This window comes from Hibiscus syriacus, unplaced genomic scaffold (assembly GCF_006381635.1).
Source record: "Hibiscus syriacus cultivar Baekdansim isolate YM2019G1 unplaced genomic scaffold, ASM638163v2 tig00110678_pilon, whole genome shotgun sequence".
Classification (NCBI taxonomy): domain Eukaryota; kingdom Viridiplantae; phylum Streptophyta; class Magnoliopsida; order Malvales; family Malvaceae; genus Hibiscus; species Hibiscus syriacus.
The window spans coordinates 1,537,608-1,554,979 of NW_024062822.1; the positions used below are offsets into that span (position 1 = coordinate 1,537,608).

At 34.5% G+C, this 17,372-nt stretch overlaps 1 long non-coding RNA gene across 1 annotated transcript; it reads left to right on the forward strand.

The window, feature by feature from the left end:
* Window positions 1-10,874: 10,874 nt before the first annotated feature.
* Window positions 10,875-17,053, forward strand: LOC120138160. Its single transcript, XR_005517499.1, has 3 exons — window positions 10,875-10,886; window positions 12,854-12,855; window positions 16,977-17,053. It is a non-coding gene; the product is annotated as an uncharacterized LOC120138160 (long non-coding RNA).
* Window positions 17,054-17,372: the final 319 nt, after the last annotated feature.

The window sequence follows — 17,372 nt, forward strand, 5'->3', positions numbered from 1 at the left end:
GAAGTTTGTCCCATATTTCTTTGGCAGTTGTACAAGATGAAACTCTTCCGTATTCATCTGGTCCAAGAGCACAAAATATGATATGGATGGCTTTGGAGTTGAGTTGGAACATTTTTGTCTCTCATTCACTCCATAATCTTGGATGAGAGAGATGCTTGAAGTATCCTTCTTCTATGACATTCCATGCTCCCATGTCACTTGCTTGAATGAAGTACATTATTCTATTCTTCCAATAGGCATAGTTAGCCCCATTGAAGAAAGGAGGCTTGTTGACGGGAATCGAATCGAGACCGGAGTCGAAGTTTGAAGCGGAGGCCATTGATGACTTTGATTATCGATATAACTTTTCCCGAATCGACTCAAGAGGCGATTAAACCTTCAAATGAGTTAGGCTCTGATACCAATTGTTGAGTTAATCGATTGACGGAATCGGCCAAGAGGGAGTGAATTGGCAATAAAAAATTTGGTGGAAGCTTTTGCAGAAAATTGAAAATAATTGCACAGCGATTTAGAGTGGTTCGACTTTCTCAATCAAAGTCTACGTCCACTACCTTAGCTATCCACACTAAGGATTTTCCACAAATTCACTAATTTGTCTTTCTTTTGAGGACAAAGAGTAACCTTACAAACCCTCAAGAATTATATCCCAAATTCTTGAGAACACTCTCTCCCAAAGAGAACAATACAAATTTTGCAAACTTACAAGGAAATCCTCACAAGGTAGATTTTTTGCACAATTCTAGAACAAAGAAAAGAACACTCAAAAATAAATACAATTGAGCACAATAAGTGTTCTTGAAAGAAAAATGAATATTGAATGAAAAATAGACTTAAAATGCTCAAACTTGAGGTTTGATACTTTCTCTTTGATTCTCTCTTGATTCTAGTTGCTTGATATTTCTTGTTGTTGATCAATGGCTTCTAAGCTTGCTTAAATACACCTTGAATCACTTCTGAACGTTGGGGATGATTAGAGAAGATAATATAGCCGTTTTAGTGTGAAAATAATTAATAAAACAGCTTGGAGCGTGGGGGGAATCGGTACCCCCTAAGTGTAAAATTCAAATATTTCGACCGTTACACAGGGGGGAATCGGTACCCCCTGGGGGGGAATCGGTTCCCTCCGAGCATACTGGAATTCTCGGAGCCAAACCATTAAGGGGGGAATCGATACCCCCTTGGGGGGGAATCGGTTCCCTCTGAGCAATCTGGAATTTTTGGCTTTAAAATGGTTCGAAATACTTTGTAAAATTATTTTGAAATTGTTTTAAGATTAAAACTTAATTTTACACTTGAGTAAGGATTAAAAATGATTTTTGAAAGATTTAGAGTAATGTTTTGATATTCGAATAATTATATCGAATATACTTAGAAAACCTTTATTGCACAATCTTAAAATTCATTTAACTTAATTTGTTATATCGAAATATCAAAATGTTTTCAACATAAACTTTTTGTTGAGGGCTGAAATTTTAAACCACATGATTGTCCTAATTTTTTGCTTTGTCATGGAAATTTATTTCTCTACTGCTTATTATCCATTGCTTGAGGACAATTAATAGCTTAAGTTTGGGGGTGTGATAACTTCGTAAAAAGACTATATTTTAGGTCTTTTTACTTAAGTTATTGATTGTCTAAAAGCCATTGACATAACATTTTACCTGCATATAGTTGCGTTTAGGACATATTTAATTGTGGTCGATAAGTTTTGTCGAGGCAAAGTTTATTTGATTAAATTGATACTACTGATGAGAAAGGTTGTTTGTTGATTATGATGATGCTGGAAATAACTTGGGAAGAATTTATTTGCCAAAACAAATTAATTTGCTAGGGCCAGTGGAATGCAGAAGAGGAAGACAATGAGGAATAGATTTTCCTTGCCAAGGCAAGATTTATCTTGCAAGTCTGATGCGAATCTGACAAACTGTTGACGTCACATGGCCAGCTGTCCAATCTACCTCACGTGCAATCAAGCCCTCAAGATTCTGACAACAGTCAGCTGCCTTTCCATTTATAGCTTGGACAAGAAAACACAGGTATTTAAGGAATATATAATGATTTGAAACCCTAGGAAAACTCCCTTAATAAATACCCAGTCACAACCGCCAAAAGGAGGAGGCAGAGGGGAGAAACATACAGAGAAAATACCCTAGGTTTGAAAAAAGGCGGTCGCGGTGTTCTTTTTTCCACCGTCCCCACTCATCCGTCCTTGGTGCACTCCATAGCCAGGCTTTGTCGGGGTAGCGGCCAGGCCCTCGAGAGAGGTTGGTGCGCTGGAGCAGTCATGGTGGTGGTCTGATGTCACGACAAAGCTCTGTTCTGGGAGTTTTTCTTCCTCTTGTTCTTAATGTTTTATTTTTCTAAGGGCTTGTACTTAATGAATTTTTTTGGGATTATGTTAACCACACTATAAACTGTTTTATTTGGTGTTGGGAATGCTTGGATGATATTTTATTTTACCGTTAATGAATGATTAAGTATGTTTTTGTTAAGTGTTGTTTTGTTCACTATTTTAACCTTTTGCCTTGACACTGTAAGAGATTCGAGAGATTGCCTGGTGCCTAGGCGAAACATTTCTAGACCTTGTAAGAGCTTTCGAGAGATTGTCATTTTTCTAGAAATAGATTCTTAGATTCGAGAGAATTAAGATAGATCTACATGAGCAATGAAATACATCCAGGATGGTGATGTTCTAACTTGTCTGCCTTATAGATAAGGAGAGGGTTTCAATCGACTAAAAGGGATAGACGCTTGAGTAGGATAGACAACGACTATAGTTCACGCTGAGGGGTATTGCCATAACAACAGTTTGAAAAACTAAGGATTGTAGTTCACGTCGAGTAGTATTGACATAACAACCGTCTAAGAATACTCAGTAATCCTGTCGGGCAGCCTAATCATAGCATACCAAATATTCTTAGCATGAAATAACTTCTAGACATAGCAAAATCAACCTAAGTGCCCCGTTAGAAGTTTGATTGTATGAGGTTTCCATTTTATTTATAGAGTTTTGATAACTTTAGCCTTGACAACTTTTATTTGTTTACCTTTTCATAATTTTCTTGCCTCGACAAAATGTTTCTACTCATTTCACTTTACAAATTTTCTTACCTCGGCCATATTTTTTTTTGATATGTTCATACCATTTGCCACTGCATATTTTCCTTGTTTATATCATTAGACTTAGATACTTAGGATTAGTTAGTGACACCTATTCCTAGCTATAGAAATCTTTTAAAAGCCTTTCAATCCCTATGGAGATAATACTCACTCACTACTATATTACTTGCATCGATTGTGTATACTTGGATAGATTTGCTTGCCTTAGTATATGCATTTACAAGCGATCAATGGTCATCCATAAATACATAAATTATGCCCATTTTATAGCCTTATCCTATCCATATACAAGTAGGTATGTTGCTAAAGCCTATATAGACCAAGTTTTAAACTGCATGAAGCACCAAAAAAAGTAATTTCTGACAGAGATCAAATTTTTACAAGTCTTTTTTTGGAAAGAGCTTATGAAGTATTTGGGAACAGAAAACCTATACAGTACAGATTATCATCTAGAAATGAATGGACATATTAAGAGATTAAACCAATGTATTGAACAATACCTATGAAGTTTTTGCTTTCTAAAACCAAAAAAAAAGGTTGAAGTGGTTTTCTTAAGCTGAGTGGTGGTACAACACTAACTTTCACACCACTTCAGGCAACACCCTTTGAAGCCCTATATAGATACAAACCATAGATTTTCTCCTGGGGAGGGGAATCAACAGTTGATAGCTTGGTAGAGTTATTAGCGACTAGAGAACATTTACAGAAATTACTTCAAGACCAATTATAGAAAACACAAGCTAGAATGAAACTCTATGCAGGGGAATGATCTGAAAGGGAATTCCAAGTAGGTGATGATGTTTATCTCAAGCTCCAGCCATATCGATAGACATTCATGGCCCTTTGATGAAACCTCAAGCTAGCTACTCGTTACTAAGACCCCTACAAGATAGTCAAGCAAATTGGAGTAGACCCCTACAAATTACAATTATCGTAATCATCATGTATTTACCCAGTTTTTTTATGTAAGTTCGTCAAAAAAAATTAGGAAAAGGGATACTTACATCAATCGATCCTCTAGAAGTGGATCCTAATGGTACTTTGAAGATTTACCCAGGCTGAGTGCTAGCCAAACGAGCAATTAAGTGAGACAATAAGGTTGTCACGCAACTTTTAATGCAGTGGGCTAACTTTGGCGAAGAGAACACGATATAGGAAAATCTCTTTGTTCTCCAATCATCGTTTCCATAGTTTGGTCGTTAGGGATAATGATAAATTGAAGCAGGAGGAATTGTTATGATAAAGGGGGAAGAATTGGAGAAGGCGAGACAAGTTATAGATTCAAAGTAATGAATTAGGGTTATGGCTTAGAGAATTGGGGAAAATTGTGAAGTGATTATGTGATATATGAAATGATTGCATTTTGTTTAATGAATGTGTTTGGGTCGTAATTGTAAACCCATTATTAGGGTTGACTCAACCCAACTGTCATAAAACCCGTAGTAAGGAAGAACATCTGTTATTAGGCTATATATATACAATACATGTAACAAAATAATATGTAGACTATAACAAAAAATACTCTAAAGAGATGAACAACAATAGCGTCCAAGAAGATCAAAGAGCAATAAAGAAAGTAAAGAATCGGGACTTAACAATTGAAGAAGAGGAAACAATGCAGCAAACAGAGAATATGCAGACTAAAATTGAAGCCCAAGTTGAATATACTGCGCGAAAAGATCATCCCAAGAGTCCTGAGAAACTCTCTTACGCTGCCATGACTGCCAGAGGATCTACCCTAAACAAGAACCCGCCAGTCAACTTGCATGAAGAAGAGATAGTTCTCCAAGAAGGAGATGTTACCATGGACAGTACTGGAGATTTTCCTAGAATAAACTTCTCAAAGCGAATCCATGACTTGATTGATCGAAACATGAAACAAGTTATCATCACGAGATTGTTGGGGAAAAAAATTGGATATAAAGCCCTGATGAACAGGATTCAGATGTTATGGATGCCGATAGGAAATTTCAACTTAATTGATCTTGATAATGATTACTATTTAGTCAAATTTGAAAATATTGAAGACTATACTAGAGTTCTCACCGATGGCCCTTGGATGATATTTGGAAGTTACCTGACTGTTCAACCATGGTCGAGGAACTTTACCACAGCTGAAAAACATCCCTCACAAGTTATCGCCTGGCTGCGTCTACCTGGATTACCGTACAAGTATTATAATGCAGTGTTAATCAGAACTATTGCAAATACGATTGGAAGAGTCATCAAAATTGATTACAATACTAAAGTTGGAGAGAGGGGAAAATTTGCAAGAATAGTAGTTGTTATCGATCTGAACAAACCTCTTATTCCATGTGTGGGAATTGATGCTTTCACCCAAAAGATAGAATATGAAGGGCTGCAACAAATCTGCTTCAACTGTGGAACCTATGGACATACTAAAGAAGTTTGTCAATCCAACCAAGAAGATAAACAGACCGATGTTAACAGCAATAACAATACTATGAAAGAACGATCCAATGTTGAAAAAAGTAAAGAAAATCCCTTTGGCCCTTGGATGGTTGTTCAACCGAGAGGAAGAAACAATAGATACCAAAGAACGCAAAATAAAACCAAAGAGATTGAAGGAACATCAAGACAAGGATCAAGATTTGCACCTTTAAATGAGGAACAGTTAGAGGAGGAAACCAGGGGAAACAATAAAGATTACCAAAATCAAAGTAAGGTAAATGATACTCAAACACCTACTACAAAATCTAACACACCAGCAGAGCAGAAAGAAAACAGTATGAGAGATAGAGAAAGAATAAGGAACAAAGACATACAATCTCAAAATGATACTACTACAATACAGACCCAGAGGACTATGACTCATACCAGCATTGAAGATGAAAATAGATTAGTTGATGTCCCTATTACTGACAATGAAATGGCAGCTAACAAAGACAATACTAAGGAGGTTATGATAGGAGGGATCCAAGTCATGGCGAATGAAGAAATCCAAATTAGTGAACACAGGGTAAATATGGGAGATGGAGTCCATACAGCAATTACCATTCATGATAAGGACAGCATACGAAATCGTACTTCTAGATGGAATATCAATAAAAAAATCTAAGCAAGTTTCCCATTTTACCAAAAAAGGTCTGAAAATTGGTAAATCTAAACCTTCTACCAGTCCTAATGTTCAATTAATTTCAGAATGGATTCAAAAAAAATCCATGAACTCTGAGAATTTGGCTCCTCCTGATTACAACAACCCTACAAAAAACCAAAGTCAATCTCTGGAGCAAATTGATCTGAACCAGAACCAAGACGGTGAACAGGAAGAGATGGATTGGGCACAAATCAACAATCAATTACCTCAAAAATTATGAAGATTCTTTTTTGGAACACTCAAGGGGTTGTTAAACCCTCTTTTAGAAGACACTTTAAAGATTGTGTGTTTAGTCACAAACCCAAGATTATTGCCCTGATGGAGACTCACACAAGTGGTAAGAAAGCTGACAGAATTATTAACAATATGGGGTACATCAACTCTTTTAGATTCGAAGCTCAGGGTCACAGTGGAGGCATCTGGATTCTTTGGGATAATTCGCTTAAGGTGAAAATATTAAGTATCTCTAACCAGTTTGTCCATGCTCAAATTAAGGATAATAACATTAACTGCTGGAATTTCTTCACATCAATTTATGCTAGCCCCAACCCCAATATTCATTGTAAGATTTGGGATCTTCTAGACAAGCTCAAGCCTAACAATAATGAGCCTTGGATTCTAGGAGGAGACTTTAATTGTATTCTGAGTCCTGATGAGAGAACAGGTGGTAGCAGTAAGTACAGAGGAGGAAGTAACCATTTTTAAGATTTCATCTTCAACAACAATCTGATTTATGTTAATTTCCAAGGTGATGAATTTACTTGGAGGCGGGGCAACCTATGGCAAAGACTAGATAGATGCATCATGAATTTGAAGTGGTTAGAGCTTTACCCCAATTCTAGAGTCCAACACCTTGAAAGAATGGGCTCTGATCATTGTCCTATCCTTTTACATACTATGGACAGCCCCAAAGATTCTAGACAGAAACCGTTCAGATTCCTGGCAGCCTGGTTGGATCACCCAGATTTTGAACATTTCATTAAAAAAGAGTGGGTTAAACATGAGAACCTTATGGATAGCCTCAACCATATCAAGGAGAACATTAAGGTTTGGAATAGAGAAGTTTTTGGTAATATTAACCAGAAGAAGAAAAGATTAATTGCTAGGCTTAAAGGGATTGATAAAGCGCTTCGTCACCATAATTTAAACAGATTGTCTATTCTTGAAGTTGATCTCAAGATTGAGCTTGACACAATTTTAAGACAAGAAGAACTTATTTGGGCTCAAAGGGCGAGATACAATTGGATTAAACATGGAGACAAAAATACCAAGTACTTTCATTCCTGTGCGATTACTAAGGGCAGGAAAAAAATCATTACAGCTCTCAAAACTGAAGCTGAGACCTGGTGCGAAGATCAAGAAATGCTTAAATACCATGTTAAAAAGTTCTATGAATAACTATTCACAAAAGATCCTTTAGTGAAGCAATCTCTTGAGAATTCTAGACCCTTTGCTAATCTGAATAGAGAGCAATGGAACTGGTTGGATAAACCTTTTGAGAACATTGAAATTAAGGATGCTCTTTTCAGTATGAATCCTCTAAAAGCTCCAGGTATTGATGGGTTTCATGCTAACTTCTTCCAAAGTAATTGGGACACAGTTGGAGAAAAGGTTTGCCAGCTAGTCAAACACTATCTCAATGGTGGCCAGATTGAAGAAGCTTTAAACAGAACGTGTTTGGTTTTAATTCCTAAGATTGATAACCCGGATAGAATTACTCAATTTAGACCTATAAGCCTCTGTCAGGTTACCTACAAAATTATAACCAAAGTTATCGTTAACCGCTTAAAACCTATTCTTCCTACTCTAATTTCTAATAGCCAAACAAGCTTTATACCAGGAAGGGTTATTACAGACAACATTATCCTTGCTCAAGAGGTTATCCACTCTATGAAGATAAAGAAAGGTAAGAAGGGGTACCTGGCCATCAAGATCGATCTGGAAAAAGCCTATGATAGATTAGATTGGAACTTTATTAGAGATAGTATTGTGAAGTTTGGCTTACCTAATAGATTTATTATGGCTATTATGAATTGTATTACCTCCACGACGATCCAAATTAACTGGAATGGTGGTCTTACGGAGCCTTTTAAACCATAAAGGGGAATCAGACAGGGTGACCCCCTTTCGCCTTACCTATTTGTCATCTGCATGGAGAGATTAGTGCAAGAAATTGCATTAAATGTGGATCAAGGTAAGTGGAAACCAATTAAAATGTCTAGAAAATGTCCTAACATTTCTCACCTCTTTTTTGCAGATGACCTTATGCTCTTTGCTGAAGTAGACAAGTCCCAAATTAAGGTTATTCAGAATACGCTCCAAAAATTCTGTAGCAGTTCGGGTCAGAAAGTTAATCTGCAGAAATCTAATATATTTTACTCAAGCAATTTGAATGTTCAAACCAGAGACACTATTACGAACATGATTGGAATCAAAGAGGTCTACAATCTTGGAAATTACTTGGGCGTTCCTCTATTACACAACAGAATCAATAAAAACACCTATAGCAGCATCATTCAGAAAGTGAAAGACAGACTCTCAGGTTGGAAGGCTAAGACATTATCTTTGGCGGGAAGAATCACCCTTGCTAAATCTGTCCTCAATTCCAGCTTACACTATGCAGTCAATTCTTATCCCTAAAGGAACTTGCGATGAACTGGAAAGATTTACTAGAAACTTTATCTGGGGTCATACTAATGAACAGAGAGGTGTTCATCTGGTGAACTGGGATACCCTTTGTAAACCTATTAAAGATGGGGGACAAGGCCTAAAGAACTTGAGGATGCAAAACAAGGCTTTCCTCTTTAAACTGGCTTATAAACTTATTAATAGAAATGATCTGTTATGGGTGCAGGTGATGAGAAACAAATATAAAGTGGAAGGAATCCTGCCTGAGAAGCTAACTAAGAAGGGAGGTTCAGCTCTCTAGAACCACATATGCAACCTTTGGTCAGAGTTTAAGCAGAATATCTGCTGGAACATTGGTAACGGAAATCATGTTCAATTTTGGCACGACAATTGGCTAGATCAGAATGGCCCTTTATCAAATTCATGCATCCATCCAGTTGAAGTGGAAAACGACAAATCCAAAGTAAATAAGATGATCAACCAGAATAGTACCTGGGATTGGAACAAGATTCATCGGCTACTTCCAGACCAAATCATCAACAAATTGAAAGCTACACCTCCTCCAATAGAAGTTAGCATTGCAGACTCGCCCGGCTGGATTCCCTCGGAGAAAAGAGTCTTTACTGTCAAATCTGCTTATAAGAAAATCGCAAATATCAATTCATCAGAGGAGAAAATCTGGTCCACCATTGCCAAGCATAATAGCATACCCAGAATTAAAACTTTCCTATGGCTTATAGGAAACGACAGATTACTAACCAATTCAGAAAGAGCCCGTAGACATTTGACAACAGATGAAAGATGCCCTATGTGCAACTATGAATCAGAAGATATCAACCATTTGACGAGATTCTGCCCAAAAATTTTGCAGATATGGATTGAACTTCTGGGTACCTAGAAAATGGAAAAGTTCCTGAGTATCAACATAAAGGAATGGCTCATTGAAAACATTGAAACAAACCAATCCCCATCACCGAGGATCGAGAACTGGACTACTTTTTTCAGCGTTGTTATCTGGTACATATGGAAAAGAAAAAATCAGGTGATTTTCGACCCGGAAATGATTGAAAGAGACTCTATTATTCAACAAGCCTTAAGACTATCCCAAGATATTCAGAATACAGAAAGTTCTAAGACTGGAAATACAAAGAGCAGAAATAGCGATCAATACAAATGGCAAAAACCAGACAGAAACTACTGCAAGATTAATACAGATGGAGCCAAACAACAGAATACGGGAGAAGCCGTGTGCGGGGGAATTGCAAGAGACCATAACGGAAACTGGAATTGGGGTTTTGGTAAGAAAATTGGGATTTGTTCAATCTTAGAAGCAAAACTTTGGGGTATTCACGAGGGATTAAAAGTTGCATGGATGAAGGGTGAAAGGAAAGTGATTTTGGAATCTGACAGCAAAGAATCCATAAACCTCATCAGAAACAAGTCGACTGAACACAGAAAATTAACTATTCTACAGCACATAGAGATTTTGCTCAAGAGAAATTGGATGGTTGAACTGAAGCACATACCTAGAGAGGCAAATCGAGTAGCGGATGTTATCACCAGGCAATTATGGAGTTACCAAGGGGATTCAGTTTTGCTGCAGAACCCTCCCAAGGAAGCCGAGAAGTTTCTGATTTCTGATAGAACGGGCATCTAAACAGCCCTTTGTACCTGTTTCAACCAAAAATAATAATAATATGTAGACTAGGTTATTGAATAAAACTCTCATATTCTCTAAATATGAATTCCCTTATTGAACGTTTTTTTAATTTCTCTTTGTTCACCATTCTCAATCATGATAATTGGATTATAACTTAATATCTATTATCACTTTTGATAATATTCATGTGTTCATACATGTTAATCAAGAAATAAATCTAGAATGTCAATAATACTATTTCTGAACAACTCTCCTTTTAAGATGAGAAATTGTTATGGAGGAACGAACTCAATAACCTTAAAGAATAAGTGACATTAAGAAGATCCATGAGATGTTAGATATTTTATATTAGATTATTATGTTTCTACAAGAAATAAGGATTCCAGTGGAACGGTGAAGATGATCTAATTAACTTTCATCAAATTATAAAAATTCTAACTCTAAAAAATGGATTGATGTCATGTAAAAAGAGTATAAGTTCTATATAAAATAATAAAGTTTGAAAACTTGTCTCATTACCAAGATGGGTGCAAATGGTGATGTTGATAGGTATAAAACATGTTTCGTATCTAAATGATACACTTAGAAAAAAAGACATTAATTTTGTAGAGACTTCTTCTTTGGTTTCATTAAAAGACTCTTTTAGGATAATCATGATACTTGTTTTTATCTAGAGTTACATAAATTGTATTTCAAAATTATGTTTCTCAATGATAACATTGATGAGATATTTTATATGGTGTAATTAAAAAATTATATCTGATGATAGAAAAATTTTGTAGAGACTTCCTCTTTGGTTTCATTGAAAGACTCTTTTAGGATAATCATGATAATTGTTTTTATCTAGAGTTACATAAATTGTATTTCAAAATTATGTTTCTCAATGGTAACATTGATGAGATATTTTATATGGTGTAATTAAAAAATTATATCTGATGATAGAAAATTAATGATACGTAAATTAAGAAAATCTATTTATAAGTTTAAGTATGACTCCCCTTAATTGTATAACAAATTTCTCTAAGTGTTTATCTTTATCAATGTACTAAGGATATTTTTGAAACTAAGGAAATGCAAAAAGGCTTTTTATGCTTCAAAATAAAAAAAATTAATGTATACTCAAGTTTATACGTATTTAGACAGAGCGTATGATTTTACGATATTAAGGAGAAGCAATTTTCGTATGGATCTTTGAATAGCAGCCAAATTGATTCATATGATACATTTAAGAACAAAAATGTTACATGCTCACATATTGGAGGTCTAGTAAGTAAGAGATCATCAGGTTTATGAACTTTGACTTATTGGAATATGGATGCAAAACCTTGTCACATGAACTGCTAATTATGGATTGATAAGAAAGATCAATTGAGTTATTTTGTGACAACTAGGTTGTAGTCTGACAACTGTCGTTTTGGATGTCAAATAAATTCTTTTTTCTCAATTAATAAATAAGGAAATACGTAGTATAGAGAAATAAGGGTTTAATCCTCAAGGACTTAGAAAATCACAATTTTATATTTGAATGGTTCTAACCAGGCGAAAATAGTAAAAATGGGGTTTTGTAATATGAGATTTAAATAGTAAAAAGCGATTAAATAAATAAAAGAAATTAAAGTAAAAAAAAGAGGGTAAAGATTGTGAATAAATACGATAAAAATAGCCTCAAACTTCGGTTTGACTCAATTTCCTTTATATCATCGAATAATATTTTCCCTCCGAGATTCACGTCGGTTACTTTGTCTACAAGGGCTATCCCCATGACTCTATCTTGTATACCGAATACCCAAGGCAATCTTTGATTCCGACTTCAGAAATTGATTCTATCAACATCAATTATCGTAGATCAATTACCGTTTAAGTTCGTGGCAACCGACTCGGATTGTTGCTTCTATAACCGTCAATTCCGATCTCAAATCCCTCTTGGCGAAGCCATCTCGCCAAATGTGTTCCCATGAAGTCGAATTTGCTTTCTATAAGCCGAATCTTCCTCCCACACATTTAATCGCAATAACCTCTTGACCAAAGTCAATCTTTAATTTTGAAAACTATTTTGATTTTGAAAAGTAAGCGTAGAGATTGAGAGAGATATTTCGAAGATATTAAGGACCTGTTTCAATTCTCTCGTTGGAATTGAGTCATCGCTTCAGCTCTCGGCTTATGAAAAATTTAGCTAAGCATGACAAAAGTCATACTTAGCATATTAAAACCAAAACTTGAAAATAAAAGAAAAATGAAAAACGTGAAAAGTAAAAAGAGAAAACTTTAATAAAACTAGAGAGAAAAGAAGATTGTAATTTGAGTGATGAGTTTAGGCTTACCCCAAGTGGTTATTTATAACCTCTCAAAGCCTAAGGATAAACAAAGAAAATAAAATAAAATAATCCTAAAGATAATTGTTTTTTCCTAAATTCAAACTTTAAACTAGTCTCCTAATGCAACTCTGCTTGTCCATATTCCAGAAGGCGTGCTGAGGAAGTCTTCTAGAAACTACCACTGACTGGACCTTCTAGAAACCGCCACGTTAGCCCGCGTCGTGTTGTGTCTATGTCTCCAGCCGTGATCAAATAATAAAAAAATGCAGAATGCACCTGTTTTGTCGCCAATTCTGGAAAGTAAGGAATTGCACGAAAACAAACATAACACGACCCAATCAGCAGCAATAATTCCACAAAATTGAAGAAATAATGAGCAAATATTAACGATTCTAAATACTCATCACAGTCATTTATTCCATATACAACAAAAACACCTTAAAGTCTAAGCACATAAAGATTATGTTTCTGGTTGTTAAACAAAATTTATAGTGATTATATATTTATAGAACATATAATATAAACTCATAATTGTGTGCCTACTAAGGAACTATCACCCAATGTCTTTAATGAGCACACTACTCGTGTGGGTATAGTATCCATTTAAGGATATTCGATTTTATTGGGAATTTTTAATTTTAATGATCATTTATTATAAACGTAATTTCAGTTACTTTAGTTTAGGATAATTATTTTAAAACTATTTTCTGTAGAAATGAAGCTTGTTTTGGTTTATGCACACTCTGGTTTTAGTAAAATTTGACATCACTAATGTTTAAAGATGACCAGTTAGAAATATACATGTGTGATTCACATTGCATGTAATTTCTATGTACGGTCTATGATTGATCTATGTCATTTGATTGTGTTTGTATACGTGACCATTGATGAGTCTAGTTATGATTGATACAACAAAAACATTTTTTATTCTATATGGATATAGTTGATGGACGAGATTATTATAGAATACATATTGCATGATAACAAGTTTTGAGCTCATAAGGTTATACATTTATCAAGAAACATATGTTACCCAAGAGGGAGATTGATGGATTAAGATCCATAATAATGGGCACATATTTTTAATATATTTTGTTATCATAAGATATGACATAAATTAAGTGACCAATTATGTTATAAAGTCATAAGGTTTAAAAGTGTCATGGAAATAAAATGTAGATACTATTAAAGTTGTATTTTTAATTTGATTAGTGGTAGAATTATAAGTACGAGCAATAATCAATTATTAAATCAACTATATAAAGGGTTATGGTCCCCAAGATATATATTCAAATAGTTTATACTTGAGAGAATATCTTGGAAGATCACAACAAAAAATATACTCAAGAGTTTCAACATATCGATCAATTCAGGTACACTCTCGTATCTAATATTTATTTTTGATGATTTGACATGATTAGATCTTGATTAATTTTATGTTTACTATGAGTTGGTTCTAACAAAATTTCGTACTATAATACTATAAATAATTACAATTAAATTTATATAGAAACTTGAACAACTCGATTCGAATTTCTTAAATTCGACTCAACTCAAAAATATTTCAAGTTAAGTTTGAGTCATAAAATATGACTCGTCAACTCGAATAACTCAAAATTTTTTGACTAGACTCGACTCGACTCAATCAAATGCTCACCCCTTAAAACGTGAAATTGAGATATATTAATTTTATATTAAATAATTAAAAGATATTTAAAAAATTAGTTTTGAGATTCCACACGAAATATGACTTTCTTTTCTGGGCAAAAATAATGGATCCTATTTAAAATTGTACATGACTAAAGGGGTCTACATTACCAAAAAAAATGCAATTACGTCCATGGGTTTTTGATAGTTTTATGAAAATAAACCTTTAATGTAAATGCAATAAACAAGTAGGTTGTTTATTTTTCAGTTTTAACCAAATTAACCGACCAAATAAAATTAGTTTGATTAATTCGGTTGGCCATCGAATTAGTTTGGTTAATTCGGTCGGCCACCGAATTAGTTCGGTCGGGGAACGATTAATTATTTTTTTAAAATTCGGTTAACGGTTAATTCGGTTCGAAATTGGATTTTCAAATATATTTCGGTTCGGTTAACGGTTAAAGAAAAAAAATTTGGTTAATTCGGTTATGGTTAATTCGGTTTAGTCGGTGACCGAATTAACCGTTTGAACACCCTTATAAACAAGTGCCCCCATTCGTGAGAAAACCATAAAGATACCATCCATCCTTCACATTGATTTCTGGTTGACACATTAAATCATAAGAAAGATTGACGGTGGGATCGATGATGAAATTGTTGTAATTAATGGACTTGATTTAGAAACTTTCTTAAAAAGGAAATTCGTGGTTGGCATGTATAATAACAAGATAAAAAGGTAATTACGCAGACAAAAATATGTACGCTTGGACCAGCTCCCTTCTTCCACACCAATAAATGAGACCATAAATTAACCATACACTGCATCAATCACTCCAAACAACCATTCAATGAAACCGATGTGGAACTCATTTTTTTATTCCCCCTCTCTAAACACTACCACCCCTAGTTCCGGTTCATACAAATCGATTTTTTAATAATTTAGAGTGATTATAAGGTAATATTTATTCGTAATTTTTTAAGCATCAACAACCCGCACATATGACCTACAGATGTAATTGCTCAAACTCAAAACCTCATGGGAGAATAACATCTCTTTCTACCACTAAAATCTTTTGATAATTATTTAATATATTATATCCATCAAAAGTCTTTGATAATTAAAATGAATAGAACAATAATTTAGGAGTTACAAAAATTATGTTCAAATTCCTTCATTGAAAAAAATAGAAAGAAAATAACAAAAATAATGTGGTGGGCATCATGGGCTACAATTTTAGGAGACAAATATTGAAATCCTAATTCGGATTCAAATATTGGAATTAATTTCAACTTTTACCTAAAAAAGCGTACTATATTCTCAAGGCCATAATATCACGGCTGCTATCTAACCCCAAAACAAGATTTTATGCGATTAATCCTTTTTAACTCTTTGCTTTTCAAAATTTATATAAACATCACTTGAATTAATGTTGGATTAACAACTTAATATTTGTACAAACTAAGCGACTTCAGTGGTTAAAATGATAGTTGTTATGTTTCGAGGTCCCAGATTTCAGCACGAATGACTATAAAATATTTTAGTGTTTATCGTCAGATGATTCAAAATATTTATGACATATATTACTACTTATAATTTAATTTTATCTAAATTTGGATGAATTCAAATATATATATATATATATATATTATGCACGTTCTAACTATTGGTAGATCCTAATCAAAGTCGGTAACCATTTAAAATTTAGGCCAAGTTTTGTCCAGACTCAAGTTAGATGTAGCCCCGCCCTCGAGTCCAAATGTCTAATTGATCTTAATTAAGAATTATTGTTCTCTACAGGGCAGCACAGATTGATATAATTATATGATACAGAAATAAAAAAAACGTGAATAATTGTCATGGTAATTTAAATATAATTGTGATAAAAATGGAAATGGATAAATATACAAACTATATGATCATGGCATCATTGTTAAACTACGTGGTTCCACCCCCAGCAATGGGGGGTCAGACTTTAGGGTCTTGCTTGATATAACGACTCGTTGACAGAAAACAGAAGACGTGCATGTAATCTAAGACATTGGGTTGGGAGATTGATTATATGCTTTGCATTATATTTAGCTGGAAAACAAAACTAATAATTGAATGTGGGAAAATGACAAGATATTCTGAATGTATCACACCTCATCCTAGTGCAGATGCAACTGGATAAGAATCAGATACCAACTGTTGAAAACTTAAAAGACGAGGGTTTAAGAAACTTGGGTTTCAAAGGAGGACTAATCTTTCCTCGCCCATTTTCAAGCATCAAAAGCCCAAGTCCAATATGATTCGGACAGTATCCACGTATAAAGGTAGGCATATATTTATTGTTAGATTATATCAATATGACATGTATTTATTGGACGGAAGGCAGTAGAAAAATATGATTCAGAATAAAAGAGGCTGTATAACAGCCTGGGAATATGGTTTTCCAACTCTACCCTTGCTCTCTGTACGAACATTTATTATTTAATTGGATGTATGTAGCCACGAGGAGTATATATAGTTGGGGATTTTATGACAAGAAAAGAGGATTTACAAGTGGTGAAACCTACAGCTGTAGGTGAAGCTAACTGTTATATCATATGGTGTATTTTTTTTTTATTGTCGAAAAGAAAAACAAAAGAAATCTGAACGTGCTGATCGTTTGCCAACATCAACAGGTTGAACATAGAATTTCAGATTTTCTTGTTGATGATTGGAAATCAAGGTGGTTTGTGATTTGATGACACAGCCTCCCCTCAAACACCAACCTTGAAGATGCTGGTATGTGAATTTGACTTGCTTTTTCTCCACTGCTCCTCCTTTAAATATGCTTCTATTTTTATTTTATTTTTTACAAAGGAAAGCATTAGATTCAAAGCTATGGTTATTCATCCAGAC